Here is a 12,621-nt window from a genome sequence, read left to right as displayed (position 1 = left end):
AATCAATTTTACACCAAGTTAAAAATTTGTTTGTTTTGTTCAAAATTATTAGTTTTTTGTCAGCAACATAATATGTCCAAAATTTCAACCACAACGGCCAAAATATTCCATCTTCACCGATTAGAGAGTGGTTGAAATTCTACGACATAGAGAGAGAGAGAGAGAGACGTAACTTATCAGCATCCAAATCATACAACGGGAATTATCGATAAAAAAACTACTATCGACTCGAGATAGTTGTTTTTTTAGAGGAAGATAAATCTCATAAAAGGAACATAGTTTGCATCAATACAAGAAAGATAAAACCATGAAAATTAACCGAGAAGGACTAAACAAGCTATTCAGCCAAATTTAGGACTGTTGCTTCTGTCACCAAGTTATGTGCCACCTGATTGCAATTTCACGAGGTATAAAGAATCGTCATGTGTCTGGTTGTTATCCTTCCACGCAGTGACGAAATCTCGTCCATCAAACGCCATGGAGCTTCAAGATCTACGGTTGTTAATAAATCAATCAAAACCCTACTATCGCCTTCGACTCGAGATAGTTGTAAAGAGATAGACGGGTTTTCCAATTGGTTCGGAGAGGAGAGAAATCAATTTAAGGATTTAGTGTTTGAGTTAAGACGGGATATCATATTTAAATAACTTTTAAACAAGGTCCTTAATACATAATATTGTATGGACTTATTTGCAAGAATATGTTTACTTACTAAACAACAAATTCCTTATAAAGTTGACGTCTCAATACCTCTATTAAGTGCTCCTATACCAGTTCAACAAAAAAGACTATATATGGATCATTGCATTGTACCCAAGGGTCATCCAAAACAAAATGATAGGGGGATCATTCTTAAGCTAAGAAAGTAAGAAACTAAAGTAGACTGGTTCCAAAGACATTGATAATTTTTTGTAGAAGTGTTGTCACCATATAATCCGATCTCTTTTGTTCGATCACTATCCTAAGGGTTGTTGTCATAATTTTTACACAATTATAAGTACTTTATGTTATTTTATGGCTTGTTATATGATGTAATCTTTTTATTAATTGAAATTGATGTAACATGTAGAACAACAACATTTATTATTTGTCCGGGCTAAATTTATGATACCTAATAGTCCATTACGAAAATGTTAATATCCTTACTCGTGGTAGTTTTGTTTTCTACAAGGACGACTTCTTGTTGGTTTTATTTTTTCTTTATATCAATCATCCAATAAGGACCCAAAATTGCTTACTTGGTCTTTTAATGTTCCAGAGATCAATTAGTACAATCAATTTTTTGCATTTGTGGTATATAAGTCATTGGCAGACTAAAAAACAAAGTAATTCATAAGAAGTGGGTTAGTTCACTAAATTTGACCTTGCTACAAAAAATTGGATCTCTTTGTCCAACATGACACAAGCAACTTAGACTCTTTCTCTCTCAAACCCACCATGATATTTATTCTTGTGTAGGTGAACATTTCTCATGCTCTATTCGCATCAGAAGCGTGCTTGGTCCACCTCTGTGGAAGGACCGAATCTTATCATTTTTTTAGTTAATTCTTTTTCGGCCCCCTACTTTGTGACCAGCTTCCTTTATGGCCCCTTTATTTTATAAATTCAAATTTGACCCCTTTTTATTAACACCGTCAGTTAACTTTGGTGGTTAAATTTTTTGTTCCATAATTGCCTTTGTCATAAAAGTGTTTTTGTAAATTTAAGTTTGGCCCCCTTTTAATTTGGTTGATTCACAAAAGATTTCAACTTATTTAGAAAAAATTAGGGGGCCAAAATGAAATTTGTTTAAAAAATATTAAAAGCACTTCTCTCACCTCCATCTCATCCATTTTCTGTTCCACGTCATCATCAACCACCACCTCATCATCTTCTCCGATGATGGTGGTCGACCGGCATAATTATATGGCGAGAACCAAACTTTTAAAAAAACTTGAACTCGCTCTTCTAAATAAGTTGATGAGGTGGCGAGAATCACCGGAGAAGATGATGAGGTGGCGGTTGATGACGACGTGGAACAGAGAAGGGATGAGATGGAAATGAGAGAAGTGTTTTTCATATGTTTTAAACAAATTTCATTTTGGCCCCCCTAATTTTTTCTAAATAAGTTGAAATATTTTTGGGAATCAACTCAAATTAAAAGATGGTCAAATTTGAACTAAAAAAAAAATACTTCTATAACAAGGGCAATTATGGAAACAAAAAAGTTAACCACCAAAGTTAAGTGACAATGATAATGGAAGGGAGCCAAATTTGAATTTATAAAAAAAATTGGACCATAAAAAAAGCTGGTCACAATGTAGGGGCCAAAAAGAAATTAACTCTTTTTTTAGAGAAGGTGAAGAAGAATAGGAAGATGAAGAAATATTTGAAAATACTGAGAAGAAAATGGTAAGTTCAGTTGAACAGGAGTAGTTTAGCTACATAAGAAAATTCGTAATTTATTTGTCATGCTTGAAGGGCCAAGCTGAGAAATTAGGATTCTCGATTGACTGTTTACCTTTTTCTTACCTTGGTATGCCTTTGGGTCAGTCTCCTAAGACTTTGTCCTTTTGGAATCCTATTACTCCGTATTAAACGAATCGCTAAGAAGTTTGCTCATTAGAAGCGAAGATATCTCTCCAAAAGCGATAAAATTGTGCTCGTAAACTCCATTCTTTCAGTTAGGCCGCTTTACCTACTCCCTGTCTTCTTAATTCTCAGCAATGTTGCAAATAAGATTGAGAATATCTTAAAAGATTTCTTATGGGCTTATGGGGAGACTCTAATTCAAAAAGAAAGTTACATTGGATTTCTTGGTACAAGATCACAAAGCTTCTAAACTACGGAGGGCTCAGAATAAGAAGATTAAAGGAGACTAACTTATCTCTTTTGGCCAAATGTATTTGGAGGTATAGGAATGAGGCGAATGCACTTTGGACTAATATGATTAGGGAGACATACAAATCCAAATCATCTCGAAAAAGTAAAAGAAGGCCACTTGGTTGTTATTATTAACAGTGGAACAATTCTACTTGAAGAAGAATTCAAAAGTATTTGGAAATTCTCAGGGACAAAAGATGCATCTGCCGAAGAAGCGATGTCAAGTAACTTCTCTTCTCGTAATTGAGATCTAAAACTTTCTAAAAGATATCCTGATACTGAAGCAGTGGCGGCATCGTAACTCCTTTACAAACTCTCCATTATCTCTCTTAGAGATACTACAATTACTTGAACCAGAACATGGAACCCAAGTAAGAATGGTGAGTTCTCAGTCTCTTCTTTTTATTACCATCATTTAAATTTCTTCTCCGTAAAGAACAAAGTTAACATCCAGAGAGAGTTTCCTAGAAAGAATATTTGGAATAACGTCATTCTTCCGAAGATCTCTTTCGTTTTATAGGCTTTGTATCTCCAAGCTCTTCTTACTCTTGATCTCTCTTTGACGAAGGGGGTTCATCTTCCCAAACAGGTTTGCAACATGAGAAACTCAGGACCATTTGTTTTTTTTTGCTCCTTCGCATATAAAATATGGAATTCTCTTACACCGTCTTTCATCAAGCTCACAACATTTGTATATCGTTTTAAGGATCTGGTTGACTCTAATGCTCTCCCAAAGAGGTACACTTGATTGGAAAGTTTTCTTGAGGTATGGAGTGTCTTATGTTATTATTTGGAGTTTATGGGAAGAAAAAACACACGGATTTTTGAAGAAAAGTATAAGTCAGTAGAATATCTTAAAATTTCGATCAAAACTCTCCTTTTTTATTGGAGTACAAATCAAGAACAGAAGAAATCCACCACTTTTTCGGACTTGGTGTTTAGTTAGGATGCACTAATTCATATGCAATTTTTATCTTTTTCTTCCACTTCTGTTCTCTTTGTATTTGCGACTTTAGCAATTAATGAAATCTATTTTACCCACCTCAAAAAAGATAAGTCTAGTTACTACTTTAAAAGGGCATCTTCAATTTCTTATTTTTGTGCAGGTAAGTTCAAAAACCCTTCCTTTAGAATAAAATTTAGGGTTTTTTGGGCTTACCCCCTCGTCACTAATTGGTAATTGAGTTTATCCCCCTCAATAATGAGTAATTGAGCTTACCCCCTTAGACTTACTATTAGTGAGAAAAACACAGAGGCTATGTTTGGCATCCGTGAAATAATTGCCACTACCAAGAACAATTATTCTTCAATATGATTCATATTAGGGATTCTACCTCATTTTATTGTTTGATTTGGTCAGGAATATGATTAGTAAAGATTGATTTTGTTTATATATTATTTACTTTCTGATTTTATTATCACATACCAAACATATCCTTAGTAGTTTTGACAAAAAATCTAAATTCAAGGGGGTAAGCTCAATTACCAATTACTGAAGGGGGTAAACTCAATTACCAATTAATTTTGAAGGGGTAAGCTCAAAAAACCCTAAAATTTATGTAATTGAATGATGCTTTTAATGAAGGAAACAGTGGTCAAATGGACCATTTTACTTTGACATGAAATCTCATCTACTCACTTGGTAAATGAAAAAAGCCAAAGCCAAAAAACAAAGCAATAGTTGGATACTTGATAAAGCTTGTTGTTTACATTCCCATGCATTCACCATAACAACATTTCTAGGGTTTTGTTCCTTCCAACTTCTTTTCTTTTTCTTTATAGTATCAAGTAATAGTTTGGTCTATTTCCATACATTTTTTGCTACTCTCTCTCTCTCTCTCTAAATTAAAGGACTAAAGTAGAGTGTCTGCAAAGCTAGCTTCTCCTAGATTCTTGTAAGTGAAATATCTTTGAGAGGATATAATAAATCTAGCTTTAATTACTTTACTCCTTCCACTAACACAAACAAACAAAATTCTCACTAAAAAAAATGTACTCTTGAGAAATATTTATATGCTTTAATTCAAAAATTAAACATAGAGTTGTTCATTTTCTGCACAAGTACTGTTCATGAAGCTTCTTCTTCTTCTTCCTTCCTCACTAGGCTTAAGCTACACCAGGAGGTCTTCCAGAGTTTCCTGCTTTCCTACGAGAACGAAAAATGAAACACAAACCTTTAAAAAATCCAGTATCGGATTCTGAAGTAAGGCGGTAGTTTTCTTTTCTAAAATATAAACATGAAATCAAAGTTGATTCAAGTCAAATTTTAGAATATTTTTTAATCAAATTTATCGCTTGAATAATTTATTTTGGGTTTATTTGAATCTGACATAAATCTAAATTAAAAACCCATTTACCGTAAGAGGTATAATCTTCCACCTTAGAGGGCAAGGGTTTGAGGCAAACGCTGAATAATTAAAAAAAAAAAAGACAGACTCAAGCAATTCAAATTCAGCTAAAAAACACAAACACTACCTTATTAAAGAGAAAGAAAAAGAACCACATTTAAGTATTTGGCAAAGATAATGTTTAAAATGAAAATGTTAAAGTTTTGCATGTACTCATAAAATGTTATATGAAGTTTGAGATTTGAGTTCTTTTTAAGAATAAATATAAATAAGAAAAAGTAAATAAAGATGTTCAGAATTTCAGCTAATGGTACCTCTTATTGTAACTAAAGTGTCTCACTCCTTCCTTTAAGGTTCTCTTTTTTACTTCTCTTAAAATAAGAGAATTAAAGCTTCATGTCTCAAGGAACTTTTGTTTCTCATGGAGCTAGATCTTTGTTTCTTCATGTCTCAAGAGTTCTAAATTTAGATCCTAACTCAGACCCATATTTCAAAACAAAGCAAGTTCAAAACTATATACGGCAGAAGAACTAACTCGAGCCACACCAGATCCTAGAGTTTGACTTACAATAGTACTGTTTGTTATTTTTACTAAGTCAGACCTGAAATCTGACTCGAGGTATATGTTGTCACGAGTCAAATTTCAAAATATTTGTTTTTATACGACAGGTGACATCTCAATCTTTCTAAATATCTAATTGGGTTGACTTTTATGACCATTTGAGTAAGACGATTCAGATGAGTCAAAATCAGACAACGGAAAACAAAGATCAGCGTCATGAAATAATGGATTCACAAACTTCACTACTAAAAAACAAAGATCGAGTCGAATCGTATTGGTTGGTCAATATACACGAAAATACACATGTTATAACTTATATAGTTATGTATGCATGTTTATATATATATGTGCATGAGAATATATAGAGAAGAAGGTAATGGAAATTTGTATGCACCTGTTATGAATGGGATCAGGCCCATTAGGAACTTTCCTCTTGCTCATAGAATTGGGATCCAAACCAGCAGGATGAACATGATCATGTCTATCTTTTCCTACTACCTTCAACCACTTAGAATTTCTTACAGTACTTAGTTTTTCTTCTTCACTTATCATGAGTACTCCAACAATCAATAACCCAATAACTATAACTCCAAACAAAGTTCTAAAAGCCTCAACTCTGCCCATATCTCTTCTGATTTAGTTAGTCTCTCTCTCTTTATATCTATATGTTCCCCAATCATGCCTTGAGTTACCAAAGTACAGATGAACAAAAGTAGTTCAGAACAACCATGTCTGACTCAATTGGGTCAATGGGTTGGTGAGGGTTTTCTGTAATCAATGGCAGAAGAACAGTAGTGAAGAGAGAACAGAGAAAGAGAGAGAGTGTGGGTAAGTAGAGAAGAGTAGTATTTTGGTGTGGTAAGAAGTGGTGGGTTTTCTTTATAGGTGGAAGTGATTCTGTTTCTTTTTTACTTTCTTGAAGTTTGAACTTGGAACCAAAATAGGAAAAAAAAAGAAAGAAAACTTAACAAGCTAGTTTTTTGAACATGACATGGAGGAAATTAACACTCTCATACTATTACTTTAGGTTTTCACAGAGTGGGCCCATAAAGAGTAATAAGACTAGTCTACTTGTGCTTTGATTGCTTACTTTCATGCACTCACTATAAACCAAAGGGGCTTACCTTATTTCTCTTTTTCTACATAAAACATTGGAACACAAAAAAAATCCTTAGAGAATGTAGGGTGAGTCTCCGCTTGAATCCCGACCGGGTGACGTGGGCAGACAGGATTTATAGAAAGAAAGTAAAGGTCGTTTACCACTCAAAGAGTAGCATACCTTAGATGTTATACAGTAACATTGATGATCCAAACGTTGGTAATTCAATTTCTCTCAATACAACAAGTAAGTCTCAAATTACTGAATGTTCAATACTTGCAGGTTTCGCCCCCAGATTGAGAGGAGTAAAAGCGACATTCAACGTGGCAGTCTCATCACACAAAACGTGATCCAGCATCACAGTCTCATCATTCTGTCTGATACCAGAATGTCAAATTTTGACATCGACAAACATCTTTCTAGAACAGTTTCTAAGTTAGAAGGCGCTCTCTGATCTATGATTCCTCAAAGCAAAGGATTAGGCAGGAAGTGCAGGCACTTTGACTTCGAAATCTAACTCGAGTTGATTCAGACAGATTTAGGATCTGACTCCAAGAAAAAGAGAACTTCCTTTAGTCCTAAGTTGGTTGGAATTAATAAGGAAATGGATGAGTAAGAAAAGTTAAAATCTCAATAAACAGTCAAAGATACATAATGAGGAGAGCTTTATTCAAGCTGAAAATGTGGGTGTAAATAGAGAATATGGGTGCAAATATCTTGGTCAAATGACAATATGTTTGTTTATGATTTGGATTGATAATCTAGAAGTAAATATTCAAGATGCATATCATATCCATTATAATGCGATATGATTTTTAGAAAAAAGATATGGTCTCTAGAAATATCTATGAAAATTGTAATTTACAAAGGGATCAATACGATATCTACCCGAATAGAGACAACAAAATATTGAACTTTGAACAATAAGTAACTTGTTAATCTTTTAACAAAAAAAAAAGTAACTTGTTAATCAAGCTCGGCGGCTACCGGAACAACTACTTAAAAGATGGTCATCTTTGAAGCATGTTAAAAGCTTGTCTGGAATAGAATTTGTCCCTCTCAAGATGACCCAACATAGAATCAATCTGTCAAGTTTAGCATCTAAGAACTGCCCACAAGAACTTTTCGAAAAAAAGAAAAGAATGTATAATCATCATCAGTCCTTTATATGGGCAAAGAATCAGAGCCGTTGCCTTTCAAGATCGAATATGATTTCATTGTTAACATTATAATGATCTAATATAAGTTCTCGAAATAGTAAAAGCGAAAAGCAAACAACAAAATATGTACCCAAAATCACCAATACACAAAAAATTACCAACCACTCACTAAAAATACTAAGACTATGGTTTGGGGTTTAGGGTTTAGGGTTTAGATTTCCTTTTCAATAATAATGAGACTAGAATGTAATTCTACAAGTGCAGACGTTCTAATATGTGAAAGTGGTGGTTGTGATTCGAAAATGTGCTTCTACTATTTGATAAAATTGTTATTCTTTACTTAGTTGTTAGGGTTATTTAATATAACAAAGAATACTATATATTTTAGTATATAACTAGGGTATATCCCGTGTCCTAGGGCACGGACCCTTGTATCAATCAAATGTTACGAAATTTATTGTTATATTTTATTGAGAGATAGAGAGATTTTTATTAGTTATTATTTTTTGTATTACTTTTTTGTTTCTTTTCTCTTAAATTAGTTATTATTTTATTGACAGAGAGATTTTAATTTCTATTTTTAACCCTTGAAATTTATTTTGTTTCTTTTTTTCTTAAATTAGTTATTTTATTTCTAAGAAGGAAACGATTATTGTTTTTTTTTAAATAGGTAACTTTATTTCTACGAATGACTATTTTTAAATTTTGAGAAGGGTTTCTAGACAATATCCCTTATCAGAAAAGGGTGTTTGTCCCAGTCATCGTTTTCCCTTCTGTTTTATTATATAGATGGTAAACGATAACTTATTATAATAACGCTGAACACTTAGTAGTAGTGTAAGTTTACATTGAATATAATTTTGAAGTAAAGTTAATTAGTTGATTCTAAGCTCACACAAACCGATAGATTTAGATACGAAAGCACATACTACATAAGAATATTGCTGCTTCTGTTGCGGCTACTAATCTTCACTAATAAAAAAAAGCATTAGGGTCACCTAAAGAAAGATACTTTTTTCTCTTACAAGATTTTATTTTTCTAGTATTAGTGTATGAGCATTAAAAAGAAGAAAATTATATATTGTATTATAAACTACATGCACAATTTCGCAAATTATGTATAATGTTTGTCAAATTTTGACAACATTTGAAGGTTTTGAGTAGTTTGGTAAACTTATCAAGGCTATTGTTTTGGGTGAAAAGTACACGTAATGGTAAATAAATAATACATAATTTATGTGCACTTATACGTAAATTATATACATAATAGTAAGAACATGAAGATATACGTAAATTATATATATTTTATTGCAAAGTACACGAGATTTGATAGTAAAGCGAAGTATTTCTACTAATGAAGTGAGTACGGTTTTGGTGTTAAAGCACGGGTAATGTTCTACAAGTTCCCATAATTTATTATAAATTGTGGTAATTTACGATAAAGTACATGTACTGTATATTCTGTTATGAGTAACCGTATGAAAGAACAAATGTTTCATAAATCCGTACGGATTGAAAACCAGATCTGAAGAAAAAAAGAGAGAATATCATTAAGCTTAAACTATAAATCTAAAGATATCTGCTATGATGATTGATTGCAATAATGTCAAACTCGAGTTGAAGGATTAAACATCAAGATCAAAAACATAAATGAAATTTTGAGAGAAAGAAAGAAAATAAACATCAAACATTCGATTGATGATTGATAATCTGATCTCACGAAATATCAGAAACAACAGAAGATTAAACATAGATCTACAAAAATATGATATTATCACTGGATGCAAACATAACATACTAACTTTGAAGGAATCATTGAATAAGGAATGAACATAAAGATCTTAAACAGTTATGAAAATTTTAGGGTTTTAGTTATGAATCATTGAATAAGGAATAAACATAAAGATCTTAAACAGTTATGAAAATTTTAGAGAGAGAAAATAAACATCATACATTCGAAGTTAATGAATTAGTAAACAGATCTTATAGATATGTATCATAAATCTGATACGTTTTATAATAGAGCGAAATAATTAGGGTTTTAGTTATAAGAAGAAATATTAGATATTAACAATGGTGTTTATAAAGATTTCGAAAGTATTAAACCTGATAAATGATAAATTTGGGCAGCAATATAATGTAGAAGAAGAAGATTTTCTGAGTTTAATGGAGGTTTGTCAACTGAATCGATTTTAGAGAGATCAAATAAAGAGTTTTCGTTACTGAAAATAATGAAGATATCCTTACTTTGAATAGAAACATGATTGGAGAGAAATATGGGAGATAAATATGGAAAAAGATATGCATAGATTTCGAAGGTAAATCATTTATAAAATATGGAAATGTTAGATTAGGAATTATGAAATAATATTTATTCTAGAGATTTGTGTTTTCTCTCTAGATGAGACCAAATGGACTAGATATCTATTTATATTATTTGGGTTAATTCCGTTTTGGCCCCCGACTTGTGACCAACTGGCCGTTTTGGCCCCCAATTGTGTCCGGCAGTTCGTTTTGGCCCCAAAAATTTTCTAATTGGCCCCAAATTTTTTTCAATCTACCAATTCTAACCCCATGGCATTTCTGTAATTTATTTATTTATTTTTTCCTTGTCCACCTCATCAAACAATTACAACATCACCTCTGTCCACCTCACCCATCTTCTCCGGCGAAAACTTGCCGGCCGGAATTTTTTATTCCGGCCGGCCAACTTTACCAAAAAAAAAAACCATTTCTCTCTCCTCTTCTTCTTCTTTCTCTTTCTTTGCTGAAGGTAACCGGCCGAAATTTTTATTCCGGCCGGTCACCATCCGCCGGAGAAGAAAGGTGAGGTGGAGAGGAGGTGGTGTGATGGAGGAGAGATAAGGTGAAGTGGAGGAGAAATAAGGTGAAGTGGAGGAGAAAGAGATAGGTGATGTGGCTTTGGTATGTTTATTATTTTTTTTCAGAAATATTTCTATTTTGGCCCCCGAGGATAATTTGGTAAAAAATTTGGCCCTTGGGGCCAAAACGAACTGTCGGACACAATTGGGGGCCAAAACGGGCAGTTGGTCACAAATCGGGGGCCAAAACGGAATTAACCCATATTATTTTTATGATTTTAAAACCCTTTATAGGATTAGAGAGGATTATATCTACTATTAGGACCCGTTTTTTGGACTATAAGCCCAAAAATTCGAAGAAATAAGCACAAAACCCTAATTTCACCTCAACCATCTTTCCCATTTTACCCCTTTTCTACCATAAACCCTAGGCACTCTTATAAATACACTATTAATTGTCTTTCTTCTACGAGACTTGAAAACCCTCTTCTCTATTCTCATACCTTCTCTTTCTCTACTTTTCTTTCTCTAACCCTAAAATCATCCTCTCAATCTCCGCTTACCTATTTCTTTCTTCAACCTATCCCCTCTTATCTATTTCTTTTTCTCTTCTCTACTACTAAATCCATATTTTCCATTCTTTTCCATCTTTCTCTAATACTACTACTACTTCTTCTCTACCACTATTCTTTCTTCCATTAATTGTCTTCTCCTTCTTCCTTCCATATTCTTCTATCATCTTTATCCCCTTTCATCTCTTCTTTCCAACTTCTTTCTACATCCAATTTCTTCCTTCTCTTTCTTTTTCTTATTTGGGTGGCAATAAAATAGCTATTACTTGGATTTCTTGGATTCTTGGAGTAAAATTCTTGAGCACAAATGGAGCAAATCTTGAATAAAATGAAGATACATGGGAATATGGATTTTGAACATTCTTGGTGATTTCTTTCCATTAATTTCTTAGTATTTTCATTTATTTTACAATGTCAATGAATCTTACTCTAGATTTCATGTATAGTTAACTTAGCCATCTAAGGTTGTAGATGAACCCATTTTGGATCTTTGTAATACTTGTTCTTGATTAATTAAATCCCTTGATGTGCTTTAATGTCTATTGATTGTTTATCTAAATGGATTGGATTTTGCTTTCCATTACTCATGCCTCATAATTAGATATTTCATACTTTCGTTAAGTTGTTAGATGGAGTATGCTTTTTAGATGATGAATAATAGTTAAGCGATCCGAATCTCTATAAGGAAGACAATTAGAATTAGTAATTATAAAATTGTTTTATCTAGAACATCATCCGGAATCCAAATAGTTCATTATATTGGATCCCGAGTATATACAAAAGAGATTTAAGTAATTAAGTGCTTGTTTTATAAAGTGAAATTATGCGGGAATTTTATAACCTTAGATATCCTCTTACCTCTCACTTAGATAGTTTAGTTAGTTTTATTTATTTTCTTATTTGTTGCAAATCAATCGTCAAATTTATGAAGTGGGGTGTGTATGAGTGTGTGTTTCAGTCTAAGTAGTTATTGACATCTTGATTATTGGGTTAAACCCGCATTCAATATCCGAAGTTACCTACCTATTCTTTGGGACGATTTCCAGATTTACAAATTATACTATAACTTGACCCCGTATACTTGCGGGAATAGACTTATTTTAGGCCTATCACGTTGCCAACAACTTATTCCGGTCACACTTTCCATCCATTTGACCGAGAAGGACCAGAGATGGAAAAAGAAAAGGGCAATACAG

General features: G+C 32.9%; 1 long non-coding RNA gene across 1 annotated transcript; it reads right to left on the bottom strand.

Moving 5' to 3' along the window:
• Window positions 1-4,532: 4,532 nt before the first annotated feature.
• Window positions 4,533-6,613, bottom strand: LOC147547718 (uncharacterized). Its single transcript, XR_015238080.1, has 2 exons — window positions 6,167-6,613; window positions 4,533-5,008 (listed from the first exon to the last, which is right to left on the bottom strand). It is a non-coding gene; the product is annotated as an uncharacterized LOC147547718 (long non-coding RNA).
• Between the last annotated feature and the right edge of the window lie 6,008 nt (window positions 6,614-12,621).

This window comes from Eschscholzia californica, unplaced genomic scaffold, assembly GCF_041429995.1.
Source record: "Eschscholzia californica isolate CP2 unplaced genomic scaffold, dmEscCali1.0.p SCAF_3, whole genome shotgun sequence".
Classification (NCBI taxonomy): Eukaryota; Viridiplantae; Streptophyta; class Magnoliopsida; order Ranunculales; family Papaveraceae; genus Eschscholzia; species Eschscholzia californica.
Note: the sequence above shows the minus strand (reverse complement) of the source record. Positions and strands in the feature narration are given on the sequence as shown.